We start from the raw sequence: 15,000 nt of genomic DNA on the forward strand, positions 1-15,000 counted from the left end.
TGCGCCGACTTCGCAAAAAAAAAAAAAGCATCTCTCTCTCTCTCTCTCTCTCAAAACATGACTTGCTGCTGCAACATACAGAGCTATGTATAGAGAGGTTGGCTGGCAGATACTTTAGAACACAATTCAATTAGAACCAGCCCTACACGCCTTGTTTTATTATTTAGAAGAAGAAAAAAAAAAGAAGAAGATAAAATACATAGATAAAAAGTCACAAGGAAGAATTCTGTATAACGTACTGCGTACATTTAGAGGAGATTACAGTTACAGTTTAAAATAGAATAGAGTAGATTGAAAGGAATAGAACAGAATATGTGTGTGTGTGGGGGGGGGGGGGAGGCGGGGGGGGGGGGGGGGTCACAAGGAATATCTATGATGGTTCTATTTCAGTCCGTGATACAATGGCGACGTCAGCAAATCCAAACATCTCCAACGTGGGGGGGCTGGGGGGGGGGGGGGGGGGGGGGGACATGTGCTCAAACCACGAACAGAATCAAGCTAATTATCGCCAGTTGGTGGTCATGGCTGCATGCCGACGTGACCGCATGTTGTTCACGGTGACTGCATGCCGTTGTGACCACGTGTCGTTGTGACCACGTGTCGTTGTGACCACGTGTCGTTGTGACCACGTGTTGTTGTGACCACGTGTCGTTGTGACTTAGTGTTGTGACCAAGTGTCGTTGTGACCAAGTGTCGTTGTGACTAAGTGTTGTGACCACGTGTCGTTGTGACCACGTGTCGTTGTGACTAAGTGTTGTGACCACGTGTCGTTGTGACTAAGTGTTGTGACCACGTGTCGTTGTGACCACGTGTCGTTGTGACCAAGTGACTTTGTGACCAAGTGTCGATGTGACCAAGTGTCGTTGTGACCAAGTGTTGTGACCAAGTGTTGTGACCGCATGTCGTTGTGACCAAGTGTCGTTTTGACTAAGTGTTGTGACCAAGTGTCGTTGTAACCACGTGTCGTTGTGACCAAGTGTCGTTGTGACCACGTGTCGTTGTGACCAAGTGTCGTTGTAACCAAGTGTTGTGACCAAGTGTCGTTGTGACCAAGTGTCGTTGTGACCAAGTGTTGTGACCAAGTGTCGTTGTGACTAAGTGTTGTGACCAAGTGTCGTTGTGACCAAGTGTCGTTGTGACCACGTGTCGTTGTCGTTGTGACTAAGTGTTGTGACCGCGTGTCGTTGTGACCACGTGTCGTTGTGACTAAGTGTTGTGACCGCATGTTGTTGTGACCACGTGTCGTTGTGACCACGTGTCGTTGTGACCAAGTGTCGTTGTGACCACGTGTCGTTGTGACCAAGTGTCGTTGTGTCGTTGTGACCACGTGTCGTTGTGACCAGGTGTCGTTGTGACCACGTGTCGTTATGACCAAGTGTCGTTGTGACCAAGTGTCGTTGTGTCGTTGTGACCAAGTGTCGTTGTGACCAAGTGTCGTTGTGTCGTTGTGACCAAGTGTCGTTGTGACCAAGTGTCGTTATGACCAAGTGTCGTTGTGACCACGTGTCGTTGTGACCAAGTGTCGTTGTGACCAAGTGTCGTTGTGTCGTTGTGACCAAGTGTCGTTGTGACCAAGTGTCGTTGTGACCAAGTGTCGTTGTGTCGTTGTGACCAAGTGTCGTTGTGACCAAGTGTCGTTGTGACCAAGTGTTGTGACCAAGTGTCGTTGTGACCACATGTCGATGTGACCAAGTGTCGTTGTAACCAAGTGTTGTGACCAAGTGTCGTTGTGACCAAGTGTTGTGACCAAGTGTCATTGTGACTCAGTGTTGTGACCACGTGTCGTTGTGACCAAGTGTCGTTGTGACAGAGTGTCGTTGTGACCACGTGTCGTTGTGACCACATGTCGATGTGACCAAGTGTCGTTGTGTCGTTGTGACCAAGTGTCGTTGTGACCAAGTGTCGTTGTGACCAAGTGTCGTTGTGTCGTTGTGACCAAGTGTCGTTGTGACCAAGTGTTGTGACCAAGTGTCGTTGTGACCACGTGTCGTTGTGACCACATGTCGATGTGACCAAGTGTCGTTGTAACCAAGTGTTGTGACCAATGTCGTTTGTGTTTGTATGTTTTGTCTTGTGACTCTTTTTGCACAAAAGTTCTCTGAGTGAAATTGGCGTGTCTCCCAGAGGTCGTCTTGACAATTTTTTTTGGGATTTGTGTCCTGCGTGCAGTTTTGTTAATGTTTTCGATGAAGTGGTTTTTTATCGAATTTTGGCAGTGGACCATGTGTTGTGCAGTGTTCTTTAAGTGCGCAATTCCATTGTCACAGACTCGGTTTATGTTCACGAAGTGATGGTTGGACCAAGCTATCAAGGTCTTTGAGGGAAAATATGTGTTCATGCCGGTTGATACCAGTGTCGTCAGATTCTCATGCTTCTGTATTATAGGGCCTGTACCTAGGTCATTATGTACAACAATCCTATCAAATCAAGTGCTTGCAATGCAATGCGTGTAGACACAACGTAGACTTACGTTGAGAACATGCGTTCGTACACATTACAACTGTCGAGCACAATCTTGTGATCGTACGTTTACACCCACCCATTCCCGCCACTGTCCCATTGTTTTTGACAATCTCACGACCTTCTCATGCCATGTCAGGTGTGACACATGTTTTTGTTTTGACCATTTTCAGTTCCTTTCAGTCGTCTTACAATTATTCTTCTGTCGTGTGTTGTTGACTAATTTTGTTATCAATTCTTTGTGCGTTGTCTGTCCTATATTATCTATCTACTCCTTCTTTTCTCTATCTATCGTTTACTATGCTTGTACAGTGTCGTTGTCTGTCGTCTGTAACCACAGCGACGTGACAACAACACTAAACACCACGTGTCGGTCGAACCACGACTAGATATGATCAATAGTTGTTTATATATTTACACTATATTTACATATGATATATTTTAGTATGTAGTGTTCGTGTGATCATTGGATATTTTCTCTTGTATAATCATTGGTCATTGAGTTTAGCAGGTATCGAAAATCAATATTATACCAATATGATATGAATAATCAAATTAGAACAATGTCGTCATACGATTCTGACCAATGGGTATTTTGACCAATCGTTGTGTGATGGACAAGTGTCGTTGTGACCACGTGTCGTTGTGACCAAGTGTCGTTGTGACCAAGTGCCGTTGTGACCAAGTGTCGTTGTGATCAAGTGTCGTTGTGTCGACGTGTCGTTGTGACCACGTGTCGTTGTGACCAAGTGTTACATGTCGTTGTGACCAAGTGTCGTTGTGACCAGGTATCGTTGTAATGTTGTGACCAAGTATTGTTGTGACCACGTGTCGTTTGATGTTGTGACCAAGTGTTGTGACCAAGTGTCGTTGTGACCAAGTGTCGTTGTGACCAATGTCGATGTGACCAAGTGTCGTTGTGACCAAGTGTTGTGACCATGTGTCGTTGTGACTAAGTGTTGTGACCACGTGTCGTTGTGACCAAGTGTCGTTGTGACCAAGTGTCGTTGTGACTAAGTGTTGTGACCACGTGTCGTTGTGACCAAGTGTCGTTGTGACCACATGTCGATGTGACCAAGTGTTTTGACAACGTGTCGTTGTGACAAAGTGTCGTTGTGACCACGTGTCGTTGTGACCAAGTGTTGTGATCAAGTGTCGTTGTGACCAAGTGTCGTTGTGACCACGTGTCGTTGTGACCAAGTGTTGTGATCAAGTGTCGTTGTGACAAAGTGTCGTTGTGACCAAGTGTCGTTGTGACCAAGTGCCGTTGTGACCACGTATCATTGTGACCAAGTGTCGTTGTGACCACGTGTCGTTGTAATGTTGTGACCACGTGTCGTTGTGACCAAGTGTTACATGTCGTTGTGACCAAGTGCCGTTGTGACCACGTGTCGTTGTAATGTTGTGAACAAGTGTCGTTGTGACCACGTGTCGTTGTGACCAAGTGTCGTTGTGACCATGTGTCGTTGTGACCAAGTGTCGTTGTGACCAAGTGTTGTGATCAAGTGTCGTTGTGACCAAGTGTCGTTGTGACCACGTGTCGTTGTGACCATGTGTCGTTGTGACCAAGTGTCGTTGTGACCAAGTGTTGTGATCAATTGACGTTGTGACCACATGTCGTTGTGACCAAGTGTCCTTGTGACCAAGTGTTGTGACCAAGTGTCGTTGTGACCACGTGTCGTTGTGACCACGTGTCGTTGTGACCACATGTCGTTGTGACCAAGTGTCGTTGTGACCAAGTGTTGTGATCAAGTGTCGTTGTGACCACGTGTCGTTGTGACCAAGTGTCGTTGTGACCAAGTGTTGTGACCAAGTGTTGTGACCACGTGTCGTTGTGACCAAGTGTTGTGACCAAGTGTCGTTGTGACCACGTGTCGTTGTGACCACGTGTCGTTGTGACCAAGTGTTGTGACCACGTGTCGTTGTGACCAAGTGTTGTGACCAAGTGTCGTTGTGACCACGTGTCGTTGTGACCACGTGTCGTTGTGACCAAGTGTTGTGACCACGTGTCGTTGTGACCAAGTGTTGTGACCACGTGTCGTTGTGACCACGTGTCGTTGTGACCACATGTCGATGTGACCAAGTGTCGTTGTGACCACATGTCGTATTGTATTGTATTGCATTGTTTTGTATTGTTTTGTACTGTATTACTCTTTTTGTCACAACAGATTTCTCTGAGTGAAATTCGGGCTGCTCTCCCCACGGAGAGCGCGTCTCTACACTACTATTTTTTTGTATTTTTTTCCTGCCTGCAGTTTTTTTTTAATGTTTTCCTATCGAAGTGGATTTTTTTTTCAGAATTTTGCCAGGGACAACCCTTTTGTTGCCGTGGGTTCTTTTAAGTGCGCTAATTCCATGCTGCTCACAGGACCTCGGTTTATCGTCTCATCCGAATGACTAGCGTCCAGACCACCACTCAAGGTCTATAGTGGAGAGGGAGGAAAATACTGGCGACTCTGCCAGGATTCGAACCAGCATCGCGCTCAGATTCTCTCGCTTCCTATAATTTTTATAGGCGGACGCGTTACCTCTAGGCCACCACTCTACTGTACAACAAACACACTACAACTCAAATACGATGCATGCAATGCAATGCGGTAGAACACAATACAGTCAAGCACATTACGTTACAGAGCAATACAATGCGATTCGATACAACCCATTACAACTAGCGCAGCACAACTTCTTCGAGAATCGATCGTACAACCCCACCCCCAACTCCACCACCGCCACCGCCTCCCTCACTTCCTTCCTTCCTACACTCCTCCCACCGCACCCTTCCTCTCCCATCCCACATGGTCATGGATGCTAGCGGATCATGTTCTCCCTTTTTTTTTTTTACCCCACTTCCATTCCTTTCTATCTATCTGTCTATCTATCTATCTATCTATCTATCTATCTGTCTGTCTGTCTATCTATCTGTCTATCTATCTATCTATCTGTTTGTCTGTCTGTCTATCTATCTATCTATCTATCTCTCTCTCTCTCTATCTCTCTATCTATCTATCTATCTATCTATCTATCTATCTGTTTGTCTGTCTGTCTGTCTGTAACACACACACACACAACAAACACAAACACGCACGCGCGCGCGCACACACACACACGCACAGATATATATATATATATATATATATATATATATATATTTATATCTGTGTGTATGTGTGTGCGTGGGGGGGTGTATTCATTTAGGGATATTTTTCTCATTGTAATAATCAATAACGGTCGAATGTGAGTTTAGGGATCGAAAAATGAATAAATACACGAATAAATAGATAAATAAATAAATAACTAAAAAGAAGAACAGATGGCATACCCAATAACGGAGACTTTCTTGACCCTGGGTATTTCTACACGCACCCACGTGTATGAGTAAACAAGCGTGCGCGCGCACACACATACGCACTCACATGCACACACACATCAACACATACGCGTGCACACACACACACATACACTGGCACACACACACGTGCGCACACGCGCGCACAAACACACACACACACACACACACACAGACATGCACAAACACACAAACGTACACAGACATGCACGCACACACACGCACACAGACACACACCACTCCGATTGTGAGGGTAAATCTTTTTATTCATTGTGAGTCTGTTCATTAACTGATCCGCTGTAACATACAGACTTGCAGATTACATGCAGACACGCGCACGCACGCACACACACACACACACACACACACACACACACACACACACACGCACGCACGCACGCGCGCATGCACGCACGCACGCACGCACACACACACACACACACACACACACAGAGAGAGAGAGAGAGAGAGAGAGAGAGAGAGAGAGAGGAAAATAAAGACCTTCAGCAGATGAAATGCAGAAAATAATAAAGTTTCAATGTTGTTTACATGACTTCACCACTTTGAAGATTAAACTGTCATTTTATGTACGTAAAATTGAAAGATGATAACCTTTCGTAAAAAATAAATAGATAAATAAATAAAAACAAACAAACAAACAAAAAAAACACGTCCCAAATAAGATGTCCTAATTGCATGTTGGCCATATCGTGTCAACATTTTTTTTTTTAATCTATGTGAGGATTTTTCGTTGTCTTCTGGAAAGGCAATGACTTGCAACATGTTCGGTCTCCACGCGTGTACCTGTTATATATTTTGTTTTACGTCTCTTGTGAATTATAATTAGTTATGGAGACGTGTGAATGAGTTAGCGCTTTGATTTTGTCTCTGCACAACATTCAGGGCTATAGTATGAGTGCTTATTATTATTATTATTGTTGTTGTTGTTGTTGTTATCATTATTAACATTATCATTATTATTATCATCATCATCATGATCACAAGCACAATCATCAGCATCATCATTATCAGTAGTAATAGTAGTGGTAGTAGTAGTAGTAGTAGCAGCAGCAGCAGCAGCAGTAGTAGTAGTACTAGTAGTATTGTTATCAATATAATAATAATTATTATTATTATCATTATTATTATTATTATCATCATCATTATTATTATTATTATTAATGCCATCCCATTATGAAGAAGTCCACAGAAAGATGTCTTCGGACCTGTGAGTTCAGTAACTATTATCTCATTGAGGCGATGGTCCTAAATTCACTGGCTGACGCAACACATTTTTTGGTTTGGCTTTCAAGTTGTTTTGTTTTGTTTGTCAGCAGCAGTTAAGGGGTTAAGGTGAAACTGTTCAGTGCAAGGATCGTGGGGGTTGTTGTGGTGAAGATTTCACCACCGGAAGGGTTAACCCATCCATCTATGTCAGCGGCAGTTAAGGGGTTAAGGTGAAGCTGTTCAGTGCAAGGGTCTTGTTCGTGTCGTGACTGATGAAGGTTTCGTTGCTGGGAGGGTTGATTGAATTATCCCAACAATCCGTCCATCCATTTTGGTTATTATGGATATGTGGCTCCATACACAGCTGGTTTGGCTGTTTTCAGCACAGGTTAACTCACTCAGTACGGCCAGTCCTCTCTTCTCCTCTACACAGACCCCTCGGATGTCTGAATGACCCAACCTTGAGCTTCCGTCGTCAGAATTGGTGTTATTCTTTGTCAACATTCACCCCTTCAGTATAAGAGCCTTCCGCTTGCAATATTTTGATGATGGTAACTGGGGTGAAACGCTGTTAACGTCGTCTCTTTCGCCGTTCGTATGGAGAGAGGTAAAGGACTGTAGGCCTGCTTGCATGTGGGCCTGTCTGGCTGGCTGGCTGCCTGCCACCTGCAACAGAAGATGTGATTTGATGACTGATGAGGATTTGATTGACACAGTGTCGTAGTGGTTTTAGTGGTTCATTATATGTCAGCGTGCGTAGTAGCTTTAATAAAAAAAAAAAGTGTGCGTTTGTGTGTGGTGTGTTGTGTAGTGGTGGTGGTGGTGTTGGTGGTGGTGCGTGCGTGCGTGTGTGTGTGTGTGTGTGTGTGTGTGTGTGTGTTTGCGTGTGTGTGTGTGTGTGCGTGTGTGTGTCTGTGTGTTTGTATGTGTGTGTCACAGTGTGTGTGTGTGTGAGGTGGGGATTGGTGTGTGTGTGTGTGTGTGTGTGTGTGTGTGTGTGTGTGTGTGTGTGTGTGTGTGTGTGACAGTGTGTCACGGTGAGGTGGGGATTGGTGTGTGTGAGTGTGGAAGTGGGTGTACGGAGGTGGTGCTGTATGTGTGTGTGTGTGTGTGTGTGTGTGTGTGTGTGTGTGTGTGTGTGTGTGTGGCGCGTGCGCGCGCGCAATTAGGATAGATAGAGAGAGAGACAGAGAGAGAGAGAGAGAGAGAGAGAGAGAGAGAGAGAGACAGAGACAGAGAGACAGAGACAGAGAGAGGAATAGGAAATAGACTTGGAAAGACAGATGCTGGGTGACAGAGGGAGAAGGAGGAAGGGGAGGGAGGTGTGATGAACAATAGTCGGATGGGAGTGGCTGTGGATTTTGTTCAGTTTATTTTTTTTTTCGGTCAGTCCTCAGAATAAAACAGTGCAACACACTACCGTCGTTGTTGTTATTTTCTTGTGGCAGATCGCCGGCTGCGATCTGCTTCAGTGATTTGTTTTGAAACCTGATGGCCATCAAGATTTATATCCGATTCATTGATACTGACGAACGTGACTTGAAATTGGACCTCCGGCAGTCAGATTGGCCGGGGAATGTGGTATGCTATCATACGAATGTGTGTGTGTGTGTGTGTGTGTGTGTGTGTGTGTGTGCGCGCGCGTGTGTTTATATGTGTGTGTTCGTGTGTGTGTTGTGTGTGTGTGTGTCAGCGTGTGTGTGTGTATGACAGAGAGAGAGAGAGAGAGACAGACAGACAGAGAGAGAGAGACAGAGAGAGAGAGAGAGGGAACGGTGCGTTTGTGCGCGCGCGTGTGTGTGTATGCATGTGTGTGAATGAGAGAGAGAGAGAGTGTGTGTGTGTGTGTGTGTGTGTGTCGATGTGTGTGTTTTGCGGCGGTCCCGTGCGTGCGGGTATAGATCAGAAACTAAAGAAAAAAAAAGAATCCATACCCCTCTTCACCCCCGCACAACAGGCCCCTCCCCCGATCCCCACCTCCCCTAAAAAAAGGGAAAAGAAAAAGGACAACTGGAAAAAAAAAAAAAAAAAAAAAAAAAAAAAAGCCGACAAAAAGCCGGTCGACCGTCTTCCCCTTACATCGATCGAAATCCTTCAGGACAGACCGTGATCGAGACGACTGACTTGATGAAAGACAACGAAAAGTAGTAAATTACATTCCCGGTGGCGACCGCCTCGAAAGACAAAAAAAAAGTCTTCCGTCGACACGTACTAATATCATCATTCCAGAGAATTGGAAGCTCCCCGCCAACACTTGATCGAGTCGCAGCAACTTGAAATACTCCCCGCAGGTCGAATCGATGCCGGACAGTAGTGAATGCACACCCAAGTCATGCATTAACCACTGTGACTACGAACGTCAGTCATTCGATCTTTTGTTCAGTTCAGTCGCCTCACGTCAGCTTTTGTCAATGCTCGTCAGTCTTTCAATATACCTTTATTAAAATCCACAACGGAAAACCTTTTCTTCTCGTTCGTCACTGAGATCAGATGGCATTACGGAAATGCATGTTGTGTATTCACAGCCAGGACATGTGTTTGACTACTAGTATAGGCCGCGGCGCATATTTCACTCTGATAAGTCGAATATAATAAATACAGATATGGTCTATGTGTCTAACGCAAAACTGAGGACACCATCTGTATAAAAAAAAAAAAGCCACGCCAGTGTTTGCGGAACTATGTGATCAGCTCACTCCTTGCACACATTCATCAATCCTGTTCACTGGCAACTTGACAGTGACTAGCGACCAGTGATGCACACTCCCACAGTGTTTGTTAAAAACACACGTAGCCTATACATGTATCTTTTCTTCTTCATCAGTCGGGCTGCAACTCTGCAATACACGTTTACTCCCACGTTTATACGTGTGGGCTTGTATCTTTTCATATCTGTAAGTCTGTCCGTACGGCAGAAGCAGGAGTTTCGCGGCCACCAAAGAAAATCATTTCCTAAACAAGTAATAACCGATAGCCAACTTTCGCCAAAATCCACCCCAGCAGACCAGACAACACATCACACTCGACGCCGTCTGCTGCGGAAAATCCCATCCCATCCCATCCCCAGGCCCTTTCATGCGCGTGCGCGCGCGCGCTAACACGCAAACGGCCACAGATCGACCAACGGACGGACACGCAACCCTTCCCCCTCGCCCCAACCCACTCACACACTCCTACTCACCCTCCCCATGTCCCCCCCCCCCCCCCCTCTCCCCCTCCCCCCTTCTCCCGCCTCCACGACCCACAAGCCGGCGACACACGGGCACTTCTCTTTTGATGTGCTTGCTCGGGCAACCTTGTGGTCTGTAGGGTCGTGACAGCAGTTTATTTCCTTTATTTAGCGACAGGTACCATTTCTCATTTTCAGTGACGCACACTCCAGTGTTACTTGGAGTCACCACTTGTGATGACGGCAAACCACTGTCAGTCAGCGGCGTGAGTCAGTTTTTTTAAGCAGCCCGCCAAGCGAAGCAGACGACATTTTCTTTCTCCGCCACCGCTGGCTGGCCTAATCACGTGATCCTAAGCAATCAAAATGTCGGAAGACGTGGAACAGAACGGGGAGACAGCTGGGCTTATATCTCAGCGAGACCGAAACGTCAAGTATGACCACAAAATATCAGACATCGAACGTTCGTCCAGGGTAAGTAGCGATTGTTGTGAATGTTTGTGTGCCTGTATCGTGCCCTCGCAGCGAAAATGTGAACGTGTTTCCTCGCTTAGTGCCCGACCAACCACCGTTTTCAGCCGCGCCAGCGAGAGAGAGGATTGTTTCACGTGTTCATTGTATGTTCTTCGGGTTCAGCGAGGTTACTATGTCATTCCCTTGACCAGAGGTTCCAGTTTCTGCCTCGGCCCGAAACGGTGATCCCAAAGCGGTTCGTGTGGTCCGATTCCATTCGTGTCCAGCGATGGAAACGTGGATGATTTGATTAATGTTTGGTCATTGACCCAGAGTTGTTGGTGTGTGTGAGTGTGTGTGTGTGTTGTCGAATGATCCGACGGCTCCGGAGATAGGAGGAAGTTTGTTTATGTTTTCTGTTATGCTTTGACTCAGTCAGTCGACTGACGTCACAATTATCGAAGCACGCAGAGCTTTCCTCCAGACTCCTGTTTCGGCCCATTGCTCTTCAAGGGTAACATGTTTGAACCAGTGGATAAACTGACGAAGTATAAATCGATGTTGACTTTTTGTAGTGCCTTGCATAACACATTCACAGATAAGTTATAACACAGGCAATACCAGTAGACGTTTTTTGGCAAGAAACAACGAAGATACATTACTCCCATCATTACTGGAAGTAAAGAAGTTATCACACACCCATTACATTATATTCACAGAGTGATGAACTGGGGGGGTTGGAGAGCAGACTGGGGGCCTTGGGTGAAATAAAACTCATCTTCTTCTTCAAGACTTGTTTTCAAAGTGTGTGTGTGTGTGCGTGCATATGTGTGTGTGTGTGTGTGTGTGTGCGTGCATATGTGTGTGTGTGTTGTGTGACAGTGTAACATATGTATGACACTGTGTTAACTGTTATGTGAGTATATATTATGTGTTACACTTTTGTGTTTATGTGACTGAGAGGGTGGTTATGTGGGGGTGAGGGGAGGGGGGAAGGGGTTATGGGGGGAGTGTCAGGTTTTCATATATTTGTGTGTATAAGACGTGCTGGAAGTACAACATTTATTGTGGACTTAATGCTATTTCTAATACATCATTACATGTATACAAACTTATTACAGTTTGTATTTCACATTATCAAGAAACACCAAATTATTGTGATTAATCCAGAACAGATTATATTAATTCTGAAAGTTCCACATGGCAAGAGTGATAAGATTGCTCATAGTACTAGTAGATTCATTATTATTTAATGGTAATTACAAGGTAAAACAGTTCACACTAACAATTCTGCAGTGTTACCACATTGTAAAATTGTTCTGGTGATGTAATCACAGTCCTGAAATTGTAAAAAAACAACAACCAAAAAACATTGATAACGACAACAATAAAATGACTTATTGATAATACCAGGTGATAAGTAAATATGTACATTATGATTATATCATATGTGAAATTTGTGTGTGACACACGTTGATACACAGAAGAAACAATCTATAGACACATGACGTAGGTAGTCTTAACACACACACACTCATATATGTGTGTGTGTGTATATATATATACACACACACACATATATATATATACACACACACACACACACACATATATATATATATATATATATATATATATATATATATATATATATATATATATATATGCACGCACACTCTTGCATGTGTGCATTCACGCTTATAAATGCATACTCTATCACACACACACACGTACACGCACACGCACACACACACACTCACACACTCACACACACACACACACACACGCACACACACACACACGCACGCACGCACGCACACACACACACACACACACACACACACACACACACACACATTGTACGCACATTTACTGAGAGAGATAACCAGGAATGATTTATTCATTCACAGACTGTTAGTTAAGAAGACATATGTATGTAACCTGGAGTGGAAAAAAGATATGTCTGATGAATTTATTTATATGAGAGCTTGCTCATATTGAGATACACATGTACATGACTGAGGAGAGGGGTGGATGGAGGAGGATAAGTTTATGAATATAAATAATATTGCAGCTATATCAGTATATATATATATATATATATATATATATATATATATATATATATATATATATATATATATGTGGTTTCATTGTTTGTAAATCACACTGAAATTCAGCGAGGGGGGTGGGTGGGGAGAAGAGTAGTGTTTAATGAAATGGTGATTTTTTTGATGTGTGTAACATTTACAAATTTTAGAGTCACACACACCAATACACACTCAGACACATATACACACACACTCACACACATGCTCACTCCTGCTCACTCATGCATGAATTCATTCATACTTATGCACACTCTGTTACACACACATTCACACACACACACACACACATTCACACACACACACACACACACACACACACACACACACATTCACACACACACACACACACACACACACACACACACACACACACACACACACACACACACAAATATAGTACACCAACACAGTATCACACACACACACACACACACACACACTTTTTTTTTGTAATTTTAATGAACATTTGAATTAATTCATGAAGTTTTATGTTGATTATTTAGACTTGGGGGGAAAAAGGTTTACAGTACTTAATAACAATGATAATAATTATATTCCATTTACAATTGAAATAGGGCAAAGTGTAGGTTTTGCATTGTAGTTTTGAATGTATAGTCATATAAAAACAACAACAGCAACACAATGGCTGCTTTTGAAAAGGACTGTGTTCATTATATTTGTGAGATGCTTTTTGACACTAAGTTTGCCTAACGAACTTGATACATTGCGAAATTTTTGCATAATAATAATAATAATAATAAATAATGGATACTTGTATAGCACACTATCCAGGAATCTGCTCTAGGTGCTTTACAATAACGCTTTTGTTAACATAAAACATTACATCAGTGTTACATATACACACCGAAATGTGACTACACACACACACACACACACACACACACACACACACACACACACACACACACACACACACACACACACACAATGCATACATACATTTTAACATACATGTGTATCTAACAGCTACCCTAACAGTAACACATACGCTCACATGGGCAGGCACAAACTTACATAAACACACGCACACACAATACTCATTCATATACATGCATGTAGTTATGTACACATACATATGTATACACACATAGTCAAGCACAGAACTTGGTGAAGTGGAAAACAGAAATCATGAAAATAATTATATAATAAATGGGCGTTGCTCTTTCCTGTCATTGTAGTTGTGTGTGTTTCTCTAATTCAGTGTGTCTGTATGTCTGGTTTCTGTATCCGTACATTTCTCTTTGATTTCTGTCTCACTTGTAACTCTCTGTTTCTCTGTCTCTGTCTCTCTGTCTCTCTCTCTCTCTCTCTCTCTCTCTCTCTGTCTTTATCCTCTGATCATAAACATTACTCCCCTGTTGTCTATAAATCTATAGGGCTTAACTGCTGAATGGACAATAAAATAGGTCTGTCATTCTCTGAATCTCTGACTGACTCTGTCTCTCTGTGTTCAGTGGTTGAGCATCTACAGTTCTTGTACTTGAAGTGAGTTATTATATGACTTGTAAGACTTAAGAAGGGATAAAAAATATAAAAAATTAAAAAAAAAGGAAAAGAAAAGAAGAAAAAACAACAACATTGTAATGTAAAGCGAGGAAAAAAAGAACACTAACAAACTCCCCTCACTCTTGCTGGCCCCCTCTCCCCCTGCTCCTCCCCCTCGCCCCTCCCCCCTCACATCCCCCAACCCTCTCCTGGGTTGGCTTTCCATTTATTCCATTTGTGCAGACCTGCTCCTGAGTTCTTGTACTCTTCTCCATGTCATGATCATGATGTGTATGATACCCATTTTAACAGATCATATATAAATATGATAGATAGATATAGATACAGGTGTAGATAGATAGATAGATACACACTGCATAGACCTTTAGGCTTCGCTTAACTCTCTCCATACGAACAGCGAAAGAGACGACGTTAACAGCGTTTCACCCCAATTACCATCATCAAAATATTGCAAGCGGAAGTCTCTTATACTGAAGAGGTGAATGTTGACAAAGAATACTACAATTCTGACGACGGAAGCTAAAGGTTGGGTCATTGAGACACCCACTGGACATCCGAGGGGTCTGTGTAGAGGAGAAGAGAGGACTGGCCTTACTGAGTGAGTTAACAGATCATGTTATCCTTGTCATGTTTCCTCAACATGCACTGATCCCAGAGGACAGAGCATGGCTGAATCCTTCATGGAAACTCCCCATGAGGTCAAAATC

The 15,000-nt window shown here is 43.7% G+C and overlaps 1 protein-coding gene and 2 long non-coding RNA genes across 6 annotated transcripts in view; 1 reads left to right on the plus strand and 2 right to left on the minus strand.

Annotated features, from left to right (window-relative positions):
- LOC143284962 (putative adenosylhomocysteinase 3) overlaps positions 1-15,000 on the minus strand; it is a 339,921-nt gene that overhangs the window by 91,657 nt on the left and 233,264 nt on the right. The gene's annotated exons all lie outside the window — the stretch shown is intronic.
- The window catches only part of LOC143284515 (uncharacterized), a 137,763-nt gene continuing 128,814 nt past the window's right edge, over positions 6,052-15,000 (minus strand). For all 4 annotated transcript variants that reach the window (XR_013055557.1, XR_013055558.1, XR_013055556.1 and 1 more), the window contains one exon: positions 6,052-7,699. This is a non-coding gene — a long non-coding RNA (uncharacterized LOC143284515). The remainder of the gene's footprint in view (positions 7,700-15,000) is intronic.
- The window catches only part of LOC143284514 (uncharacterized), a 106,226-nt gene continuing 101,551 nt past the window's right edge, over positions 10,326-15,000 (plus strand). The window contains exon 1 of the long non-coding RNA XR_013055544.1: positions 10,326-10,676. This is a non-coding gene — a long non-coding RNA (uncharacterized LOC143284514). The remainder of the gene's footprint in view (positions 10,677-15,000) is intronic.

This window comes from Babylonia areolata, chromosome 8, assembly GCF_041734735.1.
Source record: "Babylonia areolata isolate BAREFJ2019XMU chromosome 8, ASM4173473v1, whole genome shotgun sequence".
Lineage (NCBI taxonomy): Eukaryota > Metazoa > Mollusca > Gastropoda > Neogastropoda > Buccinidae > Babylonia > Babylonia areolata.